The sequence below is a fragment of the Balaenoptera physalus genome, assembly GCF_965194825.1.
Source record: "Balaenoptera physalus genome assembly, chromosome: 5".
In the NCBI taxonomy this organism is placed as follows: Eukaryota; Metazoa; Chordata; class Mammalia; order Artiodactyla; family Balaenopteridae; genus Balaenoptera; species Balaenoptera physalus.
Genome location: NC_138884.1, coordinates 125,565,004 through 125,592,863, shown reverse-complemented (window position 1 = coordinate 125,592,863; position 27,860 = coordinate 125,565,004). Strand labels below are relative to the sequence as shown.

The 27,860-nt window shown below is 35.4% G+C and overlaps 1 protein-coding gene across 9 annotated transcripts in view; it reads left to right on the top strand.

Annotated features, from left to right (window-relative positions):
• LOC309661250 (bifunctional heparan sulfate N-deacetylase/N-sulfotransferase 4) overlaps window positions 1-27,860 on the top strand; it is an 823,039-nt gene that overhangs the window by 308,287 nt on the left and 486,892 nt on the right. For 8 of the 9 annotated variants that reach the window (XM_082462799.1, XM_082462798.1, XM_082462803.1 and 5 more), the window contains exon 3: window positions 1,178-10,979. The gene's annotated coding sequence lies outside the window, so the exon portion shown is untranslated. The remainder of the gene's footprint in view (window positions 1-1,177; window positions 10,980-27,860) is intronic. The other variant, XM_082462797.1, reaches the window with a different exon arrangement.

The window sequence follows — 27,860 nt, the reverse complement described above, 5'->3', positions numbered from 1 at the left end:
CACATTAACCAAATAAGACATTGCAACAATATGCCAAATATTTTTATAATTCACCACAATTTCCTTATACCCAGCTGTTCAGCTTATATTAAAAATTTCTCATGACCATTGAAGCATTTGTTTTAAGGATATTTTTCTTTGTTATGTTAGAGAAATATCTGCCAAGAGTTTGTTCAATTTTGGAATTTTTAAAAAATAAAACCACAAGTGTTGGGCTTCCCTGGTGGCGCAGTGGTTGAGAGTCTGCCTGCCAATGCAGGGGACACGGGTTCGGGCCCTGGTCTGGGAAGATCCCACATGCCGCGGAGCGACTAGGCCCGTGAGCCACAACTGCTGAGCCTGCGCGTCTGGAGCCTGTGCTCCGCAACGGGAGAGGCCGCGATAGTGAGAGGCCCGCGCACCGCGATGAAGAGTGGCCCCCGCTTGCCACAACTAGAGAAAGCCCTCGCACAGAAACGAAGACCCAACAGAGCCAAAAATAAATAAATAAATAAATTTAAAAAAACCCACAAGTGTTAGTGAAAAATATGGTACTTTCTTATTTTAGTAAGAAATACTACCCAAGTGCTAGCCATTCACCTGGCAAAATGTGGGTATTATTGACACTATCAGCTGAGATGGTGAAATTTTGATGTGAAACACCAGGCCTTACTGATGACTAGTAAGAACTGTAAGATCATAAAGGAAAGTAAATATCTATTGATTTGGAGATCAGAAGGTTCTTCCACACTTAGTTAAAGTGTCAATATATCTGCATAGATGGATAAATCTGGTAAGAATTATTACCTATGATTTTTTACCAGTTACATGTTTTTCATGTATCCATTTTTTTTGAGCACCTGTTATGTGGCAGCCTAAGGAGCTCATAATCTATGAAATAAATTCTATGGCATGATGGAAGTAATTACAACATTCCATGAAAACATATCAGAAGGGTACCTAACTAAATTGTTTGATAGATGAAAGCTTCACAGAGGAGAGGACATCCCAAGTGAGTAAGGCGAAATTAGCCATGCTCAAGTCTGAAGTTTGGAAGGCTGTTCCAGGCAGAGTGAGGGACATGTGAAAGACAGAGGTGTCTCTGAACATGGGTGAGTGGTAAAAGATGTGGCAAAATAAGTAGAGTTTGATCATGATATTTTTCAAGTCACACTTTGTTTTTTGTGTTTTTTTTCAGGGAACAATAAGATGTCATTGAAATATTTGCAGCTGAAGAATGAGATGATCAGATTGGCATTTGAAAAAGGCTGATTCAGTGTAAAATGACTGTGAGAGGATCAGCTTGGTACCTGGGAGAACAGGTAAAAATTCTTACAGAGAAGCTTATTCACCTGGAAGAGTTACCTGTCAGTATCTGTCCCTGAGAGGGTTCCAGCAGGTTCCTAGATGTGTGTGTTAAATTAGATTCCATGCTCCTCAGGCTGACACTGTAATATAAGCAGGTGAACATCCATCACTTTAAAGTCTGGGTGCAATCAGCTGCCTCTGAGCTGGGCCCTGGGCCTGGTGAGTCTGAGGGCAAAAGCCCTTTAAGAGCAGCTTCTAAGATCACAAGAGTCTGGTGGGTCTAGGAACATGAGCCCTGTTGGTTTTCAGAGTTAGATATTTGGGGCGCTTATCTCTCCAGTGTATGTCTTAAAAGTTGAAATGCCTGAGGAGCGGGCTTGAACACTTCAGTCCTCAGGGAGAGGCTCCAGGGTTTGAGTTCCCTCCTGCCTGTGGGACACCGCACTGGGAGTGGGGTATATGGTGAGATTGTTTCCTAGCCTTTCCTACCCACTTTGATGTGATTTTCTTCTCATTTGCCTGTGTAGTTATTACTCAGCCAGCCTTTAGGTTTTTATAAGAGGAAGTTGTTCCATGTGTAGCTATAGACTCTTAGGAGGAGGTGAGTTCACAGGCATCATATTGGGTTGGCCAAAAAGTTCGTTCGGGTTTTCGCGAACACTTTATGGAAACCCCGACCGAACTTTTTGGCCAACCCAATACATAGCTGTCTTGAACAGCAACTGCTATGTGATGTTCTTAAGCAATTTCTTCTTCATTTTCAAATTAACTCCAGGTATCTAAGGGCCTCTTCAAAGCAGTACTTGGCTGGGTTAATTTAGATTGGCTAATGCATATATACATAAGTTGTTTTGTAGCTCTGTTAAGCGTATTTTATAACTTAGACTTAGCTGATTTAGACTGGCTTTGCATCAAAATAAATAAAATGTATTTTATCAGGTTAGTTTTATTAAAGTTGTCCTCAGTTAATTTTCCTCAGAATTAACTTACACTTTTTAAAGAAACAAGTTTATACATGAATTGTGATAAATATACACCAAAAATATCTCTGTAGGTATTTATTTTGTTTACGTGATGATTACTAACATGTAATAATACCATAATGTTATGTCATAAAATCAATAATGTTTTAATTAATCATTAAATATACTTATATATATAGTATTGCTAATTATAAGAATTGATAATCCTATTGTAGATTTTATGAGAAGTTTATACCTTGAATTCTGTTAGAATTCTAACATATAAATCCAGAACACAGTGTTTCAAACCGTTTATCAAAAACTTTCAAGTCTGCATTGCTTTTTCCAAAGACTGCAGATTAATCACCTGGGAAATATTTTTTTAATGTGCTTTAGGTTGTGTATAAATCTTGTAACAAAGTAAAATCCCTATAATTCAAAGAACCAAAACTACTTTCACTTCAGCATGCTGTTTTCCCCTATAGCCCTACTGTTGCTGATTAATCTCTCAGTTTAAATTTGGGATAGAAAAATAAGCTTCCCAATTTTAAGATCAACACTGGTGTGGTGAACTCTTCTTACAGGAAAACACAATTTCAGTGAAACTCCGGAGGTTGCTCTTCATTGAAAAAAAATTATTCTTTTTTATTTATTTATTTATTTATTTATGGCCGTGTTGGGTCTTCGTTTCTGTGCGAGGGCTTTCTCTAGTTGCGACAAGCGGGGGCGTCTCTTCATCGCGGTGCGTGGGCCTCTCACTATCGCGGCCTCTCTTGCTGCGGAGCACAGGCTCCAGACGCGCAGGCTCAGTAGTTGTGGCTCACGGGCCCAGCCGCTCTGCGGCATGTGGGATCTTCCCAGACCAGGGCTCGAACCCGTGTCCCCTGCATTGGCAGGCAGACTCTCAACCACTGTGCCACCAGGGAAGCCCGAAAAAAAATTATTCTTAAATACAGGTTAGAAATGAGAATGCATGAAATAGTTTTTATTCTGTCAGAAAATACATGTAGAGTATATATTCTTCTTGGGCACTTTAGGGGTAACAGTCATGGATGTGCATAAAGAACACATTATTGGGAAATAGGAGACCTGAGTTCTAGTCCTATTTCCTTTGGATGGTAGAGGATTAAATGTGGATATCAAGATCTGTGAAGGGTATGATGTTTGCCTACTTGCAAGCTAACAATATAGCTGCCCAGTCTCATGTATGTTGGCAGAAAATATGAAATGTTTTGGTCTAACAAAGACTTTTACTCAGAACACCAGACAGCATGAGCTTCATGTTGGCATTGGTTACCCTTACTCCCAAGTTCCATGGGGATGATGTGGAGTTGTCCGGGTGGATGCTGTACATGCAGTGAGTTTACATCACAGCTGAGTGACTTCCAGCTAAGAAAACCTCCCAGTTGTATAGATGGGCTGCTAGCAAACATGCCAGTCAGTGCCCAGGAGGGAGACATTGTTTTTATTAGTTTCATTAGGAAACAAATCTGTCCTCTGTCTGGAGAGAAACACTATTCACTATTCTACTAAAATGTCTGCTCTACAAAGATCCTTGAAAAGATAGTCCAGAAGAAAGCCTGTACTTAGAAGAAGAACAGAAACATAAGAGACTCAAGGAGAATTATCTTCCAAGATTAACCACCCCATGTTTCTACACCATCTTGGCTTTAGGTAAATTTTGCCATGAGCACGCTACTCTCTCAGCTACTTTAATTCATCTGTGGAACAGGAGCTGAAATCAAATCTGATCAGTTTGCCTCAGGCAACATTGAACTAAGGTTGCAATCAGCAGGACTCCAAGCAGCAGGATGAGGCCAGTCCTCAGTACTGACTTCAGCCGTGCCCTTCAGAGTCCTGGCTGAGCAAATCTGTGAAACCCTTAACATCCACCATGTGAACCCACAGGAGTGTACTGAAAATTTCCACTTGTTCTGAGGATTGTACAGATTCCACCTTGACCTGCAAGGGGGAAGTCTAGGGCAATTCCACCGTCCATTAGAACTTTGGCCAGTGAGTTGAGGCTGCAAAAGTGCCTTCCAAGGTTGAGGTGGTATTTCCTTGAACACTTAAAGATCTCTAATCCATGTAAGATGAAAGTCAAGAGAGGCAATTTAATGCCTGATTTTCACACTGAGAGTGCTAAGGAGGCAAAGAGTACCCTTGAAATGAAAGTGCTGTTCACACTTATTGGGGCTCCCCAGGTAGGACTTGCAAAGGGGGGGCATAGGTTGAGAGTATTTGCCACGTGGTCACCCACTGGCTAAAATGCATTAAAATCTTCAATTCCTTTTAGAATAGTGAGTCTAATTCTTCCTTTGGGGAAGAAGAATTAGACAGTCAGGCCCACCTGTCAGTCAGGCCCACCTGTTCTGTTTGTCTATGCCACCAGCCAGCTGACATTTGTGCACCCAAAGGAATGATGGAAAGTATGGTTGGAGAAGACTTCCATAGGTACTTTAAGCTGGACTATCTCTGCAGTTTCTGATTGTCTTTTCTGCTAAGATTAATGGGAATAGCAATCAAACTATGGTCAGAATTGTATGGCAGGATGGCAGACATAGCAGTCAATTAAATTTACTGCATTTGTACCAGTTTGAAAAAGCTGCGCCATCCACAGAATTTCTTTCTCCATCCACAGAACTTACTAGTAAATTATCACAACAGTTCTCAGGCAATAAAATGTCCCCCATACAGTGTGACTGGCCCATCCAGGAGAGGTTCTGGGAGCACATCCATCCACAAAATAGTAGGTGGCAATGTTTTCATCCTCTAGAGCCCAGTGCCTGTTCCACAACTCTGTTCCACAACTTTGATAAGTGAGCAAGATGACAGGTCCCTTAGAGGATGTGTAACAGTTAGCTCAGAAGGTCCTTTCATCACAGATCCCATTACCATTCTGATGAAGTCCAGGAGCTGGGAAGAGTCTGTGCACAAGCCTCAGACACAAAAAGAGTCTAACTGCTGCACTGTAATTGGATCCACATGGCCATACATGGTAATGACAGTGCAAATAAACCTGAGAACTCAAGAACTGCTAGATACTGCATTCTTACAAGCATTGATTGTCTTCCTCAGGGACAGTTCTCAAAGACAAAATAACACTAATGGCCTTCCCTGTCCCATATTTCCCAGGGACTAAGATGTTCCCTCTGCAGGTTTAGGGTTCTTGCTCTACCTCCACCTCCACAAAATCTGGTATTCCATTCTAGCAGGTGTAAATTCACAATTTTTCCAATTATCCTTTATGTGAGCCCAGACCTTTTGTCTGGAAGGGTCACCTTCAAGAGGGACACAGGAACTTTTATAAAACATAACCAGAAATCTGTTTGAATTATCTGTTCTACTTTTGATGAAGCTACCATCTGGGACATGTGCCTACTTGATGCATCGAGTTTGCCAATAGTGGATGAAAAGATGCATTATGCCCAGAAATGGTCAGGATAGTCTCCTGAATGTTCAAAATAGCTTTATAAAGTCCCTCTAATCCCCCACCTTTTTTGTTGTGATCATTATTTATGAAGCAGCCAAGAGGAAATAATCCTGTTATGGGAACAGACACACTCGTTGACTAAATGCCTTTCTAAGGAGTATGTGGACAGGAGAAGGTTAGGGTGGTAGAGTCAGACTATCAGATCTTTGGCAGTTTACGGATAAAAGAGCCATCATTGTCATATTGCAAGTGATCCAGAAAGTCAAACACATGACACAGATTAGATTCAGGGATCACAGTGATGTGACTTGGGTTAGGCGGTCAATTATCTGAAAAGAGTCAACAGTGGTGCTGCACCCCTGATTACCCCAGAGGACGTCCAAGGTACGATTGGTCAACCTGCTAGGAGGGGAATGGGCAGTGCTCATGTGATGTGTGTCTTTCCCCACCCCACCCCCAACACTGGGAGACAAGGAGGCCAACTTTTGGAAAGGGCCACAAGTTAAGCATACAGTGGATATCTCTGCATTAGAGACATAGAGTCAGGCTTCATCAGTAACTTGATTCCAATCTCATCAGAGAACAGGCCCTTACTGAGTGATGCGGACAGTTCAGTCACTAGCCATAATTTTTTACACAGTTTATGGCTCCCTGAAGGGGTTCTTTAATCTACTGGTCTGTGGTTTTCCCAGTGGGAGACCAAACACCTAGACTTTTGGCAACAGCCCAACTGACTATTCAGTTTCACTAAAACTCTGTGTAGCTTTGTTGTAGACGGTAGGGTGGGGATACATTTTCCCCAGAAGGAGAGTTGCAGTTTTTCATGTAAAGCACCGGTGTCATCAGGACCAGACCAACTGCATTCTTAAATATACTGTCTCAGTCTGGGTTCAATTAGGAAATAGAATCCACATAGTGGGTTAAATATGCAATGTTTAATATAAAGAATTATTAAATACTGACAAACAAATAATGATAAGATATAAGGAAATTCTATCAGGTACCCTAGGAATGAGGGTCAGAACCCAAGGAAGGGCAAACTTGGGACGGGACTTTAAGGCTAGGATTTTGACCAAGGTCTGGTCCAACCCACTGGGTAGCAGAGAAATTCACTGTATTTCTCAGATCAGAATTGGTCGGCAGTTGCTAGGCAAACAGGACGCAATCCTCCAGAGTACATACAAGGTGTCAGGGGATCAGGAACTGTTAGTGTAGGTGTGCACAGAGAATAGGGTTTTGGGGCACACGTGAATGTATACTGATCTGCAGAGATTGGGGTGGTGCGTGCAATAAGTTATGCACACGATTCTGCAGAGGGATTGGCTGCCCACTGGGAACTCCTCAGGATGCAAGCCAGCGAGTGGTAGCAAAGTGGTAACAGTGGGGGCCCGGTGATGACCCTCTGGGCCTTGGTCTGCATTGGGAATCATGGTGCTACTGTATCCAAGAGGCTCTCGGTATACTGGTTTCCATCTTGAGAGGGTCACAGGAAGGTCGTTGCTAGGTTAGCCCATAACGGCAAGGTCGCCTAGGGAACATTCTGGATGTGGCGCTGGGGGAGAACTCCACCAGAAGTCCTCACATTCACACCCTGGCCCACTGAGCAGCAGCTGGAAACAGCTTCAGTGTCCCTCCAGTGCCCTTTAGCCAGAAAACTTAGCATGATACACTCTGTAAAGAAAAATATACTGAAGGATGGATTTAGAGCTGAGAGGCAATAAATTGATAACTGCCACATATAACAAGACTTTTGAGACCCTTCCTCCTCTTTTAGTCATTAAGTACAAGCTGACTCACCCCAATATGGAAATATCCGGCCAGAGAGTCATGAGGTCTCTACGGTTTTGGTGTTTGATTTCAACAAGAGCGCAGTAGAAAGCTAATAGCTACATTTCAAAAGAATAGCCATGTCAGTGAGGCTACAAGTCCTAAACACCAAGGGATGGGTCTGAAAGGGGGAGGTCACTTCGATGGAGTCTCCAGTTTGCAAAAACGTCATAGAGATTTGTGTAAATAGTACAATGCACTGCTGGGTCTCCTTTGTGGTTGCTGGAGCTGAAGAGACAGCAGTACTTCTACCACTGCTAGAAGGATAGAGTGTGGTGAATCAACCTACATATTCCTAAGAAACTACATGGCAATCAGGCCCCTAAACTTTTCCAGGGTTACTTAGGCACCCTTTCTGCTAAAGCTGTGATAACACCACAGTCAGTAACTCTGAGACAGAGGCTTCTAACTTTCCAACCAATAGGATATCATCTATGTAGTGAAAACTTTGGAAATCACAAGGTAGAAATGTTTGCACTAAATCCTGACCCATCGCTCACTGGTGGCAATAGGAAGGGCAGTTTGTCTTACTAACACCTCTATACCTGTAGCTCTTCCCTGGGAGGAATAATTTCCTCTTTCACTTATGGGATGAGGAAGTAAAAGCATATAACACATCAATTCCTACTGTATATTCAGACCTAGAAGCAACAAAAAGAGAACATGGAAGTAGCTTAAAGGGCTCAACCCTCAATGTCATGTTAGCTTCTTCCCATACTGTGAACCCTGCACAAACTCACTGTGTTGAAACCGGTAAGCCCTATACACATGGAGGTGAGTAAGATCATCTGTTGGGTACTTGTATTCAGCAAGGCTATCCAAGTTTTTAAGTCCTTCCACATACTTGGACAGGCATATATGTCCCATCTTTAATCATCTTTTTTCTTAAAGAAGCTGATGTTGGAATGGAGGGAAAGAGAGAGTACGGTGTACAGAAGGAGGGAGTGTTCTTGTTCCACAAGCAAGATTTTACATTTACTTTCTGTTTTGAGCAGCGCATTGTCTGCCTTGACTTATCTAAGCAAACTTTTCAATCCACATCCTCATTGCTGATATGATTTATTTCATCTTTGGGGACCCCTTGACCCTTCCTCCTCCTACCAAGAGAATGTGTAATATCCAAAGCACCCCTTGTTTCAATACTCACTAGCAGGTAGGACACTGGAGAGCCCCTATACCAATCCTTTTGTCAACAACTTGGGCAAGATCCTTCGCGCCACATCCCAGGGAGTTTTCTCATATCTCCTATCTCAAATGGCCATGATTGTTTTTGTTTGAGAAAGCCATTTCTCTTTTAGCAGCTAATCTTCATCACCAAAGCTGTCAAGGACCGGAAAGGGTCTGAGATTTACCCTATTTGCTAGCTAAAAAGTTAGCTTCCCACAGTTTTATGGGCACTGGCAGAAGATACAATAATGTTGGGGTGGAGACAAAGAAGAATTTATTACTCATAACAATAACTGTAACACTTGTAATTTAATGGAGCAGTGGTGTTTATACAGATTTTTGCAGTTGCTTACACTTTGTTTATTTCAAAAAAAAAGAGTGATAGATTCAGGTCAATCAGCTATCAATTCAAGGCATATCTCGGAAGCCAGAAAGTCTTTATGACAACATATATAGAGAGACGTACATCATCCACAGTTAAAGGTCAGATTATGCTAAAAATCATTTATGATTATAAGGATTATAGAACCATGAAACAGACTAAATGCCTAGCCTCAGTATGTCTTCAATGCTAAAATCAGGTTGTAGTTTCTCCATATCTTATCCAAAACTTGGTACTCTCAGTGTTTTCAATTTTATTCATTCCAGTGAGAATGTAGTGAAATCTCATCCTAGGCTGCTTACTATACAAAATCCTTGAAAAGAGTCTATAATAAAACCCACCAACGCTTTGTTCGGAAGATGAGCAGAAATGCAAGAGACCCTTGGAGAACTGGTTTCCAACAGTGGGCAAGTCATTTTTGCTTTCAGTGAACATCAGTAACTCATTTATCATAAGCTTTAAAATCCCAGCGCTATTTACATCAGAGGGTTGTTCTGAGAAACAATCTAATGGATAATGGAAAGGAAATGACTTTCTTTTACTTAAAGAGTTATTAAAAGGTTTAGAGTAATGATAATGTATTTGTATAATATTATTTAAATATATGAATTATTTTATTATAAACTTTGACTATTATCCTTAATTTTTAAATTAGCTGCCCCAATTATTATTTTGGCAAATACTAATTTATGCTGACAGATAAAAGGGAAAAATAAAAATTTCACATAACTTTTGACATGGCTTGAGCTTCATGACTAGGAAAGATATTTAGAGACTTCGGAATAAACTATTTATACAGCAATTTTTCAGGTGCCATAACTATTCACAAAATCTAAGATGGGTGAGCATTGAATGTTCCATCTACTTGTGATAAAAACTAAAATACATAAATATTACATTTATGTTAGAGATTAATAAATAATCACCCAGTTGGATAAGTCACTTTCATGTATTTGTGTTAGTAAATACACAGAGTTCTTTCTTTTAAATATTATTCTTTTAAATAATAGTTATCTGGTTTCTTTCTGTTTAGAAAGCATGAAAGTTGATGTGGAGGAAATAGAAAACATTCAAACACAGGAAACAAATCTCTGTTTGAAGCAGCTTCTCTTTTCAGAACAGTTTCACTGTTTTCAGAACAGTGTTAACTCCGTACTTCTTATTTTTATCACAGTGTGATCAAGGAGTGAGATTTTTCATGGCCAAGGTGTTAAATTGACTTGTAGTATCATCTGTCTAGATAATGAAAAATGTTCCCAAGTCAAGATCTGCACCAGTGTGTTGGAAACAGGCTTTAATATGCCTGTGCTGTGGCTGTAGGTTATGAGTGATGGTTTTCTTGCAAGTTTCCGTTTATCTTATAGATTTGCGGAATACTCTTCCTTGCCTGTAGAAAGTTAAATAGAATGACTTAATTTAGATCCAAATATCACAAATTGCAAGAGATTATAAAAAGTATTTTCCTTCAGTATTTGTATTTATTTATTAGATTCTATGTTCATGTTAGATGGAATTACTGACTTTATATGGCATTTTTATTTGGAATATGTCTAGCCCTCATATTTGTATCTTGGACTATGTAGTGAGTAATGAGCTTTAACCTTATGCCTTTTGGCTTTCTTTTCTATAATCTTCCCTGTGCTACTCAAGTTTGGAATGAAATAGCATTATTTAAGAACACTTCCCTGCTCTGTATTGGCTTATAGGCTTAATGGAAGAAGATGAGGTCATACTTATTTCTTTTTAAAATTTTCTTACTAGTCTTGAAAAAATATATTTTCATAAAAGTGAATCATTTAGGAACTATGCTACAGCAGAGCACGATGATAGCACAGTTATGGTTTCTGTCTTCTAGAACTGTGAGGTGAAATACGATATGATGGCTGCAGCTTTTCTTCCAGACGTTTTCATGATGAATACGGTAGGTTTCTTCCAAGAATGTTAAATCATTTTTTATAATTAAAATAACAAAAAGCAAGAATAGACAATGGACTAGTTCCAGAAGGTAAAGTAATAGGAGGCAGATTACTACCTTATAGGAGAATCTTTTTCAATATAGGTGCCTTCCTGCCAAAAGTTACATATTTAAAATGAAAAATTAATTTAGTGTATAGTCATAAGATGACCGGCAATTGAAATAGATAGAAAACAGATTCCAAGGTATATTCATGTCATATTCAAGTAAGGAAGAATACTGTGCCCCTAACTGAGTCCTTCTGGTAGCGTAATGCTGGACTCCTAGGACACCACTGGGAAATTCAGTACCTAAGACTTCACCTTTCTTTCTGCTGAGGTTTAGAATGCTTGTATATCACAATATATACAAGAGTACATAAACTTTTGCCCAACAGATATATAGCAAGCGTTGCTTGTTTCTTTATTCAAATGATTTGCTATTTAATATTCTAGGCTCTGAAGAGCAGTATATATTTTTAAAAATCCACTTTCAATGCAAATTATTTATAATGATACATTTGTGGAATATATTAGTTTTAGGTATTTTTCTGTTTTTTAGCTCCTTAATCTCTAAAATAGAAAACTAAATGTAGCTGCTTCATTAACCATTTGTGACAATTAGAAGATTAAAGTAAAATTTAAAATAGTTTATACACATAAAGCACTTAAAACAGTTCAGAGTGTACAGTAAGTGTTCCATAAAAGCTTGTTATTATTTATAGTGTGATTCAGGAGGGAAAGAATTAATTCTCAATAATAAATATCAGATAGCTATAGTTAGAGTTATTTTTTTAATAATGATGGTTGTAGTAGCAGCAGTGGTTAATTCAAAGTTATGTTTTAAATGGCAGCCATAATAACTAATTGTAGTTATAACCAAATTTATAAATATTATTGAATCTACTACAATAGGTATACATTAGCTCTGAAATGTCATTCAGATGTGAAACCACACCCTTCCTGCAATAATTTAAATGACACTGAAAGGCTAACTTTCTGCACCACCGGCCACCTCCAGGACTAGAGAACACTGAGACTCTTCTAGCTAAAAATCATGTTTATACCTCTCTCTCCTGTAAGACCCCTTGAGAGCAAGAACTTTTCTGATTCAATTTGTATAGCTTTTTTTTTTTTTAATCAAATTAAGGAACTGCAGTTGCTTATTGATTGAACCAATGACCAACTTTTATTATTTTAGAGAGGAATCAGAAGGATACTTTCAATTGTTCACACTAGCTGAAGGTTTAAAGGTCATTTGCCATTGCTAAAGATTCCCTCCACCATGTCTGCCAGTCTGGGATCCAGTCTCCTCTTCTGTTGTTGGGGCCTTTTGCTCACTCCTTTCCTGCTCCCTTCCCTTATTCCCTCATTCCAGGCCTTGTTTATATGAATCTAACTTTCCCTTTAATATTATTGCTTTTTGTAAACTTGAAACAGGAGGGAAGGGGGCAGGGCACAACCTTTAAAAGAATGACATAGCTATAGTACATGATGAAAACTAGTGAGAACCAACTAGGTCAAAGATGGCAGAAGATTCGACTCCCAGTGGACCTTGAGCCTCATTATATGCTCATAGTAATACATTTGCATGTGCTAAATTACACACCCACAGTCGCCAGGACAGTTCTGAGGCTAACCATAAAAGGCCAAAAGGTGGGCAGTGGCCCAATTCTTGGAAATCCCTGCCCCTTCCCCAAAATAATCGGAATAATCCTCCCACTCGTTAGCCTATGAAATTACCCAGCCCATAAAAGTTAACCATGTCACATTTTGAACACTCTTGCCTCTTGCCTTCCGAGATGGCCCACACTCTGTCTGTGGAGTGTGTTTCTCTCTACATAAATCTGATTCTTACCTGTCACTTCATCTCCGAATTCTTTCGTGACGAAGAAAGAACCTTAAATTCACGGGGAACAAACTCACTTAAGATGTCTCACTTGAGATGAAAAGGATAAAAGTATAAATGCACAGCACAATAAATTATCACAAACTGAGCACCACTCAGTTCTAGAAATAAAGTAACTCCAGAAACCCAGAAAGTTGCCATCTTGCCCCTTCTCAATTGCAAATTAATATTTCTTTCCTTCTCCCAGAGGTAATCACTATCTTGATTTTAACATTACTTTACACATACTATACATACATATATGTTATATAATACAGACTATAAAATATACACAGTGCATTTATTATATGTATACGTACATATATACATAAACACACATTTGGTGTAGTACTTTTATGTAATTATACATAAACTACAGAATATACATATACATAGCTATAGATATAGCTAATATCTAGCTTTTATGCAACATCATGTTTATGAAATTCATCTCTGTTGTTAAGTGTTGAGGTAATTTTTTCATTTTAATTATGTTTTAATATTACAATGAACAAATTTATCAAATTTTATCTATCCATTTCAGTAATAATGAATAATTGGGTTTTCACCAATAGTTCCTTATTGGTTTCCTTATAATGTTGCTATGAACATTCTTGTACCTGTCTGTAGGCATCTATATACACAAATGTGTTGTCTACCCAGGGGCAGAATTGCTAAGTCATAATGCTTTTATATTTTCAAATGAAGTAAATTGAGTTCAGAAGTTTTCAGTAATAGTTGAATAAATTGCACATTTACATTTCCTTTATCTGTGCAAGAGAGTTAACATTGCTACATCTTTGGCAACACTCGATAATATCAGTTGGTTTATTTTGTTTTGTTTTCATTTTGCCATTCTTGGGGGTTCGTATTGTTATCTCTGTGCTTTTAATATACATGTCCCTGATTACTAATGAGGTTGAACAATTTTTCATATAGTTAGTGGTCATTGGTGTACTCTTATATAATATGTTTTCTCACACCTCTTACTCTTTTTTCTAAGTTCTCTTTTACTTAATAACATGTTTGAGTTCTTGAATATTATGGAAACCAGTAATTAGTGTAGATATTGAAATAAATTCTCTCACTTGATATTTGCTTCTTCACTTTTTTAATGGTGTCTTTTGATGAACAAAACTTTGTAATTCTTAAGGTATTGAATGTATAAATCTTTTTATTATTGTTAGGTCTTTTTATGTCATATAAAGAAATCCTTGCTTATATAGTGGTTATGAGGACATTATCTTGTGTTAACTTCTTGAAGCTTTCTTTTACAATTTACATTTAAATCTATAATCCACCTAATTAATATTTTTATACAGTATGAGTTATTAGCTGAAGATTTATTTACTCCTTCATAGGACTATTCAATTGGCGCAGCACTCCTTATTGAAAAGATCATATTTTCTCCACTCATCTGTATTGATAAATTGTCTATATATGCACAGATTGAATTTGCATAGTCTTCTGCCACTATCATACTATTTATTATTATAATTTATAATAATTCTTGTTATCTTGTAATGTGTCCAGTCTGATAAAGGATACCTACAAAAAAAAAAAGCAAGTAGCACACTTAATAGTATAGTTCTGAAACCTTCCTTCTAGGATTGGAAATGAGACAAGTAAAGTCTCACCTTTACTTCAAGAAAGCCTTTCTATTCATGGCCCTGGAATCACTACGTAAATACTATACTAAGTGTGTGCATGTGTATATAAACATGTATACATATGTACATACACACAGAGGTATTTGTATTTTAATAACTGGACAAAGCAAAGTTTTTATACTTATTTCAAAGTTAATTGCATCTTCTTTTGTAGAATGCATATGCTCTAGATTAATTTAAATGCTTGAAATTTAGTTCCAAGAAAATAAAAGCACATGTAGAAACACTGACTTCATGATAAATGGATTTGAAAAATATTGAGCTACTTTATACATATCTGCCCAAACTCTGTTTCTATAAACTCAAAACACTTATACACAAAATATGACAACCAACAAAAATTTTTGAAAGAATATCATAACCTGCTTCAAAAAACTCCTCTGGCCTTACCTTAACAAATCTTAATCATATGTTTTTCACTAAAGCCCAAGTTTCTTATCTTTTTATCTCACTGAATTTACAAATTTTGGACCTTTGAAATGATTTTTGATAGGCTCTGAACCCTTGAATTTTCTGACCAATTTATAATTCACTTTATGGCTTAGTGGACTAGCATTACTTCTCATCTTTCCTTCCCATCACATGAATCACGAGCTTTGTCACTGAGATGCTTAACAACTGGAAGAGCTGCAGTAAGCTCAATTCTCAACAATGTTTGGGAATTCAAATTATATACAAGTACTTTAAATATTGATTTAATGACATACTAGATATTATCAAAATTAAGTGATAAAAATCCTTGGCAAGTGTATGTCCCATGGCTTAATTCTAAAAGAGTAAATATGTGGAGTGTATATCTTCATTTTGACTCATCAAATGCTTATGCCCTTAACTATCAATATATAATGTAGACACCTATTTATGTCTTGCAGTTTTGATCTTTTCATCTGGTATACTTTTAATTTTTATTTCTATTTTATGATTAAAGTACTGGAAAATTAATCATATGTTTTATAACTCATGGAAACAAATATTGTCAGTATAATTGGTGGAGCCAGATGTATTGATCTATAGCATGGTAAAATGTTAGTGTGCAACCATAAGCATTGGCAAGAGAAAGTAAGCAGAAATGAAGGTTCACAAGTGGCTTCTGAATTAAAACTAAAGAGGAAAAAAAATCAAGAAAATTAAAAAGAATCAAAAGCATGGTATCTAATTGGCATATTTTATAGACCATAATGAAAAAGAAATAAGACTAAAATGTGTATTATTTAGTCATTTTAACAAGGATAGAACCCTTTGAATATGTATATTACGGAATGAAAGAGAAAATTTGTAGATAATAAGATATTGCTTATTCTTTTTGCAGTTTACAAATGTCTGGTGAAACTTTAATTACTGTAAGTTAAAAATAATGTCCCTCAAAGCTGAGTCAATAATCAGTGAAATTTGTAAGTGTCTCCTATTTTAAAATGGAAATAGAGTGCATTCTAAAGATTTTTTAGTGGCTTGTTTACCTAGTCATACATAATGTACATATGTGAAATACATGTGTATTCTTGTTTAAGTATGCATAATTATATTCTAAATATAGATTTATACATCGCCCAATAGGTATAAACACATTTGCTATGATAATATATAATCCAATCGTAGCTTTGATTTGAGAAATGGTGAAGCAAAGTAAATGTTTTGATGGAGGTAGGTTTGTATACAAAGGAGTGGTTACAAGCTAAAGTAATAGGTATAATTTGCTAGAATATGGTCATTGCAGTGGGAAATAGTTTATGGCATGCAGATTTGGGTTTCTAATTGTGAAAGGAAGAAATCAATGGATCATGTAGCTTAATCAGAGAAAGTCTTCAGAGCCAAGACCCCTCTGGGGTAGAATTTACTCTCATAAAATGGAAGGCTATACTGAATATATTTATCAACAGAACAACAGACTTATTCCTCTACAACATTCTTGAGAGAAAGTCTTCAGAGCCAGGACCCCTCTGGGGTAGAATTTACTCTCATAAAATGGAAGGCTATACTGAATATATTTATCAACAGAACAACAGACTTATTCCTCTACAACATTCTTGTTAAAATATATTCTAAACATATTACTATATAGCCTAGAGTTTTTAATCCTTGGGCCAAATAATAAGGTTGAATACTCTGCCCTGATGTGGGTTTCCACACAAGTGGCAGTGACATTGAGAAAAATTTGTCTTCCTTATCAGCTTGTCTCTCTTCAGTCAAGGATTAGATCTTGGTTAAAGGCAAGGCTGGAAGCTGACTATTTTGATGCCTGCATACATGCTCTTTGTTTTTACTTATTTTTCAAATATACCAAGTCTCCCCAAGAGCTTAAACATTTGGAAAGCAAAAACTAGGAAGACTTGCTACTTTTACTTTTTGATCTGCCCTACATTTATCCTGAGGAAATTAAATATAGAGATGGCCAACTTCTTAAATAAGATAAGAGAAAATTGACATTTTTAGGAAAAAAGTAAAGTCCCCAAACAGTATTCATTCTGCCACAGTCATATTTCCTCTTTCCTGAGAAGGTACAAAAGCTATGTCTTTCTGCATGATATCACACTCTTATTCAGTGCTTCCTTATTGCAAGTTTAGGGTAGTTGCAATAGCCAAATATTTTCTGAGTACGTTCAGATGTCAGGGATCATATCAAACCTAGTTGCCATGCAGAATTGGAACATGATATATTTTTGATATATTTTTATATAAATTATATTAGATATAATACTTGTCCTTACCTCCAAGAACATCTAATCAGAGTTTAATTCAAAGGTATAGCAGTAGATCCTATGATTCTTCATTATATTACAGCACTTAAGCACAAAAGATGATATTTTATTCTTATATTCTTCAAATATGCATGAGTGGTGGGTTGGAGGGTAGGAGACTCATTTTCATTGTCTCGTTGAGTATACTGTGCCTGGTTTGTTTTACTATTTTGATTTTGAAAATCAGAAGCATGAGTACCATTTTCATTGCCATCTTGACATTTGGAATCCCTTTGATTCCAACGGGATTATCTATTATAGTCATTGTATGTGGTGTGTCTGCCAGGAGTAGTAAAGGTCACTTACCAAAAACTCAATTAAAATTTAAACTTTGTTAATAATATGTTACAGAGAAATCCCAACATTTTCAGAAGTTACTTTTCTCAAATCAGGTAGCACAGCATCCAGATAATTAACAAACAAGAAATACAATTTCAATTAATGAGACTGTCTTTCCCTTTGTCTCCATGGCCTCTCCCCCATGACACCTTACCTAATTGTGCCCCCTTCATGAACCAAAAAAGAAAATGAATTAAAACTAAGGAAGAAGAGATGATTTTTTATTTCCTCAAAAGAATATGAACAGTTCCTTTTAGAATTTGAACGTGTGCACTGTGCCAGTTATGTCTCCTGTGAAGGCTACTACTAGAGAAAGAATTAGACCCACTAATGAGTATTTGTAAAAGACCAATCTAATTTCAATGCCTAAATTAAATAGTGAAAGGATAGAACAGTAATTTTATGAGATAATTTCTGAGAAATATGTGGCTTCTCCAGCAGTTGGATAAGCCAACTGCTTTAGGAAAAGCCACACTGACATGCATCTGAAGAAAGATATGAAATAGCTACCTGAAGGAGGATGAGAAAAATAATGTCATGCTCTCCTGACAGAAATCAAGTTGTTAAAAAGTGAGAAAGTGTCTCCTGTTAATTTTCAAAGAATGAAGAGCTTTATCCTGTTTCTACATTAAGAGTATGATGCATTCACACATGTTCTATTAAATAATTTCTTCTAGATATTTCTTCATATGTAAAGTACAGTAAAGGTTTTGTCCTATTCCTTAAATTTTCTAGAAACCACTTCTATGAAACCTCTGGTTTTAGATCATTTATGTTTCAGATGTAGTCTTTCAAACACTATCCACTAAGGATGAAAGTCCTTATTCATCGTCAAGGCACTTGTAAAGAAAAAAAGTATTGGAGCTTTTCAAGAGAGGCTGTTTACATCGTTAGGACAAGTTTAGAGACACAGATGGTCAAACCTGTAAAGCTTTAGCAATACTACAATAGTCATATTGCTCTGAAAAGCAGTGCTCGTTTCATTCTCTGCAAGAGAATGACCAAAGTGCGTCATTATTAAACCACATTTTCCAAAATTGTTGCAGTGAATAGGCAGGGCTTTCAGAGTGTTGCTACTTCATCTACAGTCTCTAAAAAGAGTTCCCAACTCTCCTCAGTAATTTGTTGTGAAGTCTTAAAAACTCCACATTTTTGTCCATGTTTCACCTTAATCACCATGCAGTAATTAGAAGCTATTGCTATACTTAGTAACCTTACTTTTGTATTCAGAAAGAAACAAAAATACTATTTACAGGGTCCTGTTTGCAAATATAATTTATTTTATTTTTAATCTATAATTTGGATTCTTCAATACATATTTTAGACGATTTAAAACACACATACGGTGGAATTTACATATTTTTATGTAAAAAATATTAAACAAAATTTAGTGTCCTCAAGAATAGTTTTATGAAATCTACAGAAAGCTTCTTCAAGTGAGCATTTCTAATGTCTATCATTGATAGAAGTTGAGTTTGTAATATCAAAATGTAAACCTATAAAACCACATCTTGAATCTGAAATACCCATAATTCTTATAAGGAGGAGTTAGTCAAGAATGCAGGCTAGTGTAAAAATGAACTGAAACTGAATCTAAATTGACCAGAATGGAAGAATGGGTTCAAATTCAGGTTGATTAAATCACCGTTTTTCTCAAACCAGTTGTGATGAAGCCACACTGCTCTCAATACAGTAAACATGCTGCCTCTCCACCTAAGAACTACCCCATGCTTAAGAAAGAATGCAAAATGAGCAAATTTGTGGTAGAGAAGCAAACAGTAATAACTATTAATTCTTTGGTATTTTTATGTCTGCAGTTGGCACAATTCTAATAATTATTGTAGTTGCTGTTTCCATACAAATTTATCTCAGAAGAGCTTAAAGTGTTTTCCTAATGTTGTTTTACCTTTAACAAATCTGGCTAGTGACAATTGCAATGATTAAAATAGTCTGTAATTAGAAACAAAATGCCATAAATATAAATATTTTTTCCGAGGTGAGAAAATCTGCAATTCCATAAGGAAATACGGTAGTGGTTCATTTGTCCATCCTTTGTCAATGTCTTATATATTATAGTTCTTAATAACTAAATTAAAAACTACCATCTTTCTATATACTAGATATTAACATGTTCCTGACAATAAAGTCATATTACAATTTTCTTAATATATTGATGATGTCAAAATTATACAGATACAGCATTTTTGTTCTCATATTTTGATACTTACGTCTGGAACTGGGAAGGAAAGGAGGTGAAGGAACTGACACTTAGTGAATATTGGCACAGATTTTACATTTATAAAAAAATATTCCCGTTACAAGAAAGTGGTGCTCATGGAAATTAAATAACTGAATCAAAATCACATTTTAAGAAAATGGTAAGCATTCTGAATCAAGTGCTTCCTATCCCAAGACCTGTGCTTTTTCAACAATAGTACAAAATGAGAAAAGTGCTTAAAGCAGCAATGTCAAGCACTTACCCAGTTTCTTTCTAATCCCTCCTTTGCTTCTCTGATATTAGACATCCACATATGTGGCCCACTATGCCTGAAGATTATGTCACAATTTTCATAAGTGTTCCATATCAATTTATTATAATAGACCTATGATTTGAAACTATTCTTGCCTAAGAATTGTATAGGTACTTGGAAATTTGAGAATCCACGTCCACCAACGTTCCTGGATATAGGAAGAAAGTTGAAGGAATTTAGAGATGGAGAATCTATCTGATCTAACAAAAAGATTCAGTCTGATGGTTATGGGGGAAAATGGGGTGTGGGACTAGAATATGAGTTCTTTATCCAGATGGAAGCATCAGATATTCTGGGATTTCAGAGCACCAGATGTTAGCTCTGAAGAATCTATTACTGAAAACAATCATAGCACTTCACAGATGTTTGTACACTTCACAAATGTGTGCATCACACTAACACAAATGAGTGCAATTTGTAGGGAAATGATTTAAAAAACACTAATCAAGTGTTTGTATTTTCTTATTAATGAAGCTAATCATTTCCCTCTCCATTTTTTGGAGTTTTGAACTAAAGATAAGAATATTTTAGGGAAAATATCTAACTATTCTCCATATCCCCATTACCTGGTGAAAGAACATACAGAAAGTTGATAATTTTACATCTTTGTTTTCCCTTTATTTCTTCTCTTTTGATTAATCATTGAAGCACCTATATTTTGTCTCTCTCAAAATCTTCAGGTCCTAATTCAACACTTTCTGTGCTGTTATCACATTTTCATGTGCAATATGTCTAATAAATGCTCAGTCACTAGAATTAACTTTAGGAAAAAACTTTATCCCAGACATGGTGTACTAAAATAATTTATAGATACAGTATAGAAACTTTATAGATACATTCTTAATTTACATATTTGGAGCACTTGGTTTCACTGCTCTTTCATATTTTAAGCCGTGTTCTTGGTAAGTTTTCAATATAATGCAATGCTTAAGACAAGTTAATTTTGCCCTGATGTTATATTGACTTCAATGAAAGACCATGTAACTTAATAAGACTGCACAAAATAGCTCATACTCCATTTACTGTCCTATTTCCCTTATCATCTCCATGGGGTGCCATCACAACTAACTGCAGGGGGCAAAAACCCTATTTCCACATCAAAACCATTTCTAGTTCCCTCTTACAAGCCATAAATTCCATCCGCGTTGAGGTATCAGTTATTGAGCCATTGTCTGCTGGAACAACATCACATGTGCACACAATCACATACACACGCAATCTATATATCGCACTGAGATGTGATGTAGCACAGACTTGGAGTTGATCACTCTGTCACACCACTTTTGCAATATCCCCTGGGTCTTGAGGGGTAGAACAAGCTTGCAGAAAAAGGCACTACTCCCACAGGGGTGAGAATTGCAATTTTCCCCACCCCCTGTGTAAACCTGTGGATTAGAGAATTAGGCTTATAATGTGCAAAATTAAAAGAACAGTAGGAAGGAAAAGGCATGTTTTAAAGAGAATTTTAGACTGAATGCAGGCTATTCAATGACGCATGTAAGAAGACTAAAGTTTAATATTATTAAAAGGAACAACAAAATGCCTCAGATTCTACCATTGTTCAGGTTGTGGGAAAGAACAAAGAAGACACATTCACTTTTGAATGTACTATATTTTTAAGTAGATTTGGTTCCATGTGAAACTGACATTTATGAGTAATAGTTATTGCATTTAAGAATCAGAGAAAAAAAGGGGATTAAAATTGTGATTTCCAATTTTAATTTAAAAGAGTGTCACATAAAGAACCATTCCTTACTTAATCCATAATTTTCAAGCTGTAGGTGTTAGCACTTTTGGAAGAAACCAGATGAAGAAAATGATAATAAACATCCAAATAGCCTTTAGAACCAAACAATCCTGCCTCTGTGTGTGTGTGTGTGCATTAACATTTTAAGGTGCCAAGAGTGAAAAAGAGTAATGACCTTTCCTCCTCATTCAGTTCCAATGAATAGAATAATTAGCCATCAGTCTTATTATTAAGATGTAAATCTAGATAAATTACTTCTTCTAAAATTGCCTTTTTTTTCAGAATTTCCATCTATTCTTATAACTCCTAAAATTGAATTCCTTCTAAAACTGTATTTTTGTCTTCCTTTATATTAAGTGGGCATATATTTGATTGTGCAGTGTAAATATATGTATATGTATAAATATATATTGTATATATTGTATGTATATATGCAATGGAATTATGCTTTTCCTCCTTTAAATTTCTATTCAGATAATTATCTATATAGAAGTTTGGTTCATGCTTTGGGAAACATTGCCCAGAAAAAGTCTTATATTTTAAGTTCATTCATTACATTTATTTAGCAATGACAGATTTTGGAATAAACTTCTGATTTTTGATATATGGTAATCTTAAACCATCAGTACCTAACACAACTGACAAAGTGATATGTGGGTAAATTGTATACTTGTTGCATTTGGAATTTTTGACAAACATAATGCAATTAGTTACAATATTTCATACCCACAAAATGTATTCTTCCAAAACATAGGATACAAGAGCACACAAATTCAAAAATGACCATGCATGCAGTGAACTACATAATTTTATCCTTTCTTAATGTTAATCTAGCATGTTCCTTGTTTATGTGTTAAAAATGTGAATAATTCAATGATTTTTCACAAGTTTCTCATAAAAAGGACTTAAAAAGTCTGACCCATTTCATGTGTTTTAAAAATTTGAATGATCCATAAAAACAGCTACTGAAAGAATCTACTGAAATCATTTTATCCCTTCACAATGAATAGTATACGAATTTCAGTCATGCTAACAAAATTTTCCTTTCTCATTTCCTGTAGATACATATGGAAAAGACTAACTCAAAATAAGTTGAAAAACACTTATCTGGCCTACTAATAATGTTTGAGAGTCAAAAGATTTGTTGAAACTACTTTTAGTGGATAAAATATAGGTTCTTCAAAAAAATTTGCTGGTAGTAGCTCCATTGATAGTAAGTTGCTTAAATGTAATTCTGATTCAGACATTTCCTCTTGCAGCCAAGCTAACAGCTGCCTATTTTATTATGTAACCTCATAGCAGCCCTGCTGTTACAGATGAGGGAGAAATTTGCAGGCTCAATTCATAGTTTTTTAAAGAAACCCAAATTGTTATAATGAGGAGTTAGAATAGCCTATCACCCACTATGTGCCAGGAGTACAGCCTTGTGGTTTTCCTATCATTCAACCTCTGGCAAGCCAGAATCCATATTGAACCTCGTAGGACAGTTGGGAATTTATTCTGCTGTCTTTATGTATTTTAAAGGCCTGCCAGAGAACTGCTCTCTACTGCTGTCTGAAGTTGGAAATCACTGACTAATTAGTCAAATTTTTCAGAATAACAGTTGGTCATCTAAGCAAATATACTGTGACCCAAATTCTTTACTTTCACAATTTTGTTACTGTATATGGCACATGAAATAAAATATAAGAAAAAATTGCATATTTGAAGAAGTCTAGTTTACTATCTCATGAGAGTTGTATACTGTTTGATCAACTCTTCCAAACTTGGGTTCCAAGAAAGCTAAGGTGCTATTAAAACTGAGGCAGTATTAATGATGATTTTATACATGGCACCCACAACTTTAGGTTAGATTTAAGAAAAGTTGACAAAATCATTTTCCAATATATATAAATTGTGCTAGCTATAGTCTTGTGGATTTTGTTTTTAATCCTATTTAAGATGACTCAAACAATTTTTTTCTGTGATGTAACTTTATTAGTCATTTCCATCTTCAAGATCCTTTTGGAATGATAATAAAACCTTATTAATCCTTACATGTGTGCATTCAATTGGTATATTAGTCGTAGCCTACATACATTGTGATCTGAAAAAGTCTACAGTATGATGAAATTGCCATAGTTTCTGTGAAAATATTTATGAAATATTTTGTGTAAAAATTAACCATCAAGAATTATTATTTTGTCATTTATTTTTTCCTGCTAATGTAATACTTTTTCCAGGCTTGAATTGAGATAAGCCTAGGATCACCAACATTTTTATGATTCCTTCTTATACATCTGTTATTCTAGTTTTCCCACATTTTCCATGGAGAATTGTGTCCATTGCTTCTGCATTTTCTTACTACAATTTTCTCTGGACTCTGTGCAGTGTAGCTTCTCTTGTGTTACTTGATTAAAAATTAAGACGATTGTAATACACCTCTTCTTCAAATCATTATTTATTAAAATTTAATTCTCCCTTTTCTCCTCTCAGTCACATTTGATATTTTAGCATGTCTTTTAAAATTTTCCCCTCTTTGGTTTCCATACCAAAACAATCTCTTGGCTCTCTGTTACATCTCTGAAAACTCCTTATCAGCCTCCTTAAGATAGTTCTTTGAAGAATATCATTTATATTTCCCAAACTCATTCTAACATTCTGATCTATGCTCTTTTGTATCTCCACTCAGTCCCCATGTGTAAACAATTTTTCGTTGTTGTTTCCTCTGTAGACTCTCCTCTAATTATTCCCTACTGCATAGTCTTTATATAAAAAAGCCACAATGTCTACAAATTCATTCCAAACTCCTTATTTAAACTACAATCCCACACCATCACAAAGAAACAAAGAAGAAGAATATCTCAAATTGAACATATTTATAAATAATAACATTTTTTCTCTCTTTACACTTGAATTGCCTGTGAAAATGATAGCAGTTCTTTCCTAATAAGCTATTTCTTTTAGAAGAAATATAATTTCCATTCTTCATATTTGTTATCTTAGAGGTATTTTAAAATCTTTTATTTCTGTTTAACATTAATATTCAAACTTCAAATATCTTTGGTTATTTCATTGTCTTTTCCTTCTTATAATCACCATCACTACAATAGTATAATTTGTGAAATAGTTATTAAAGAATTATGAATAATGATATTAGTGCCAAATATCAGACTGAACTTTAATTTGAAGTAGAATAAAGTAGAAACTAGAAAGTATGTTAAGGTCTTGGGAAATGATTGGTAGAAAATATTAAAATTATAAATTAAGCTAAATGATAACCTCTTAATATATACTTTACAGATTGCAGTGGTCTTTACATCATTCCAGCTCAGTCTATTTGATTAATCTTTATTAAAATATAAGTGAGAACTTCAAATTATATATAATGCCATTGATTTTTTTCCAGAAAATAAGTAGTTTTGGTACAGATTTTAAAGTCAGAAGAAATGATCTGCACATTTAGCTTAAATCCTGGATTTTTTACAATCAGTTGCTCTGTTATTTGGTCTCTCTGCAATATTTCTACAAACATTCCCAAGGCTTGGAACCATGGTCTTTAATTGTTTTGTCACAGTGACAAAATTAATTCTACAACAGACACAATATTCCAGCTAAAAATGACTGAAAATGATGTCTATGTAGACACATTTATCAAATAATTTGAGCTGCCAGAAAAAAAAAAAGAGAAGATATCTATAAACATATAGGAAATAAAGAAAGTTACCCAATTAAAGAAAAATAAGAGAACAAAAGTAGAACCAGACCTTTTTGTAATACAGATATTGAAAAAGCTAGAAAGAAAATTTTTTTGAAAATGTTTAGACCTAGTGTATCATTTTCACTGCCATCTTTTACCTGTAAACCTAAAGGGGAGTTTTAAATAATTTGAAAATATACAACTCATATTTGTTCTTGAAAAAAATTACTTAAAGGTGTAATCCAACCGACAGAATGAAATAATCAAAATACATAATTACAAAATGAAGAACTGCTTGGCTAAATATATTGGTGGTGATCAGTACACCAGTTAAATTTAGAATTTCCTAAATCATTGAAAAGATGGAGACCAGAGGCGATGCAAATATCAGAAATTACACTTTAAAGGGTAAATAATGCTAGAAACAATATTTTAATTTTAAACTCTAGTACTAAAAACATAGATTTTTATTACCAAGACAAATAATTGGTGATGTACAGAAAAAATTAAGGGAATTAGCATGTGTTAATCTCTTTATCATTCATCACAGTTTATAATAATAAAAAGAATATACATTAAAATATTTTAAAAGGAATATACTAGTAAAATTCTAAATATATATAAAGTAAATCAAATTAAAGCAGTTATGTCCAAGGTGTTGGAATTAATATTCTTGCACTTTTCTTTATATATTTCTGTGTTCTGAAATATTTTGAAGATGAACACAAAGCACTTTTATAATTAGAAAACATATTTTTGAAACTACTAATTTTAATAACTGCTAAGAAGCAGTTATATTAGAAATCTAGTAACAGAAAAAATGTCTATTTATATGTCTATATTTTTTTTTATGGATTAACTTTAAAGTGAATTAATCTGGGCAAAAATTTATGAACTACTCCACATGCTTCCCTAGAATCCAACCACAATGCTCAAATAATGAAAAAGGGAGGATGAGTATTTACATCAAAGCAAAGAAAAACTTACAATTGTAAAGTCCATGCAATAAAGCATACCTGACAAGTACTTGAAATCTATACTAAATACCAGAGTGGCTGCTGAGAGATAGAAAACTACTCCCTAGATCTTGAGTAAGAAAGAGATTTCTCTAGAAGGAGGTGTCACAATAATAAAAAGTCTATTCAGTGATACTTTGACTAATTTGAGAACATGGTCAAAGATGGGAGCAAGAAAACACCTCTAAAATATCCTCAGAATATATTCCTTCTATTAAGAAAAATAAAATGAATCCATAAAACCTAAGAGGTTGCTATGAAAAAGAAGCAGGAAGAAAGAAAGAGGTCATGGAAAATAAAAACACAATTGTCTAGAAAGAAATCAATATGTTATGAGAAAATAAAGCCTAGGGAATCTACCCACATCTGTCTAACAGAAGTTTCTGAAAAAGAAAACAATGAGAGTGAAATAAGGGAAATAATCAAAATAATAATAGAATACATTTTCACAAAGCTAAAAAAAGGCTTTGTACTTTATTTAAATGGCCCTGTCAAATGTTAGGTCCTTTTAAATAAATATATAGACACATTCTCTTGAAATTTGGGGATTCAGAGCATAAAAATAAAATCATAAAATCTTCCAGAGTGAGTGGGGAAACAGATACAAGCTGACAGTGTATGTACACGTGTAAGATGTAGCATACACAGCTGGAGACCATGTACTATATTCTCACTCGTACCACTGCCATACACTGCCTCATGCCCAGCTTCCAACTGCCAGTACTGGACTTTCTTTGCCTGAGAACTTTCTCAGCTCATTGCTGCCCATGCCAGGAAATTCAATTCCACATCCAGTGAATTCCACATCTGATGCCTGTCAAAAACTGGGGTATAAGCTCCCTAGTCCTTCACTCCTCAGATGGAATCACTTTGAGCAACATCATCTACACTGAATCCAAGGGATCCTCTGTGGGATTACGCTTCAGTTACCCACAGTGATACCTCACATGATCACAAAGCCTCTATTGGCTGCCTTTCCTTCTCTGTATAGCTTACTCCCTACCCTTCAAGTGTTTTTTAGGTTCACCTCTAAAATCAACTATTTGGAATCAAATTCTTACCTCAAAGACTGCATTGAGGAAGCCCAAACTAAGAAAAAAAGCTTATAGACTTTTATCAGGCTTTTCATTAGTAATTTTAGAAAAAAAACAAGGCCTGCAGAGTTCTCAGGAAAAACAGTTTTCCACCTAAAATGCTATGCCCCATCAATTGGTATAAGGATAAAATTTTTAAAACTGACACTA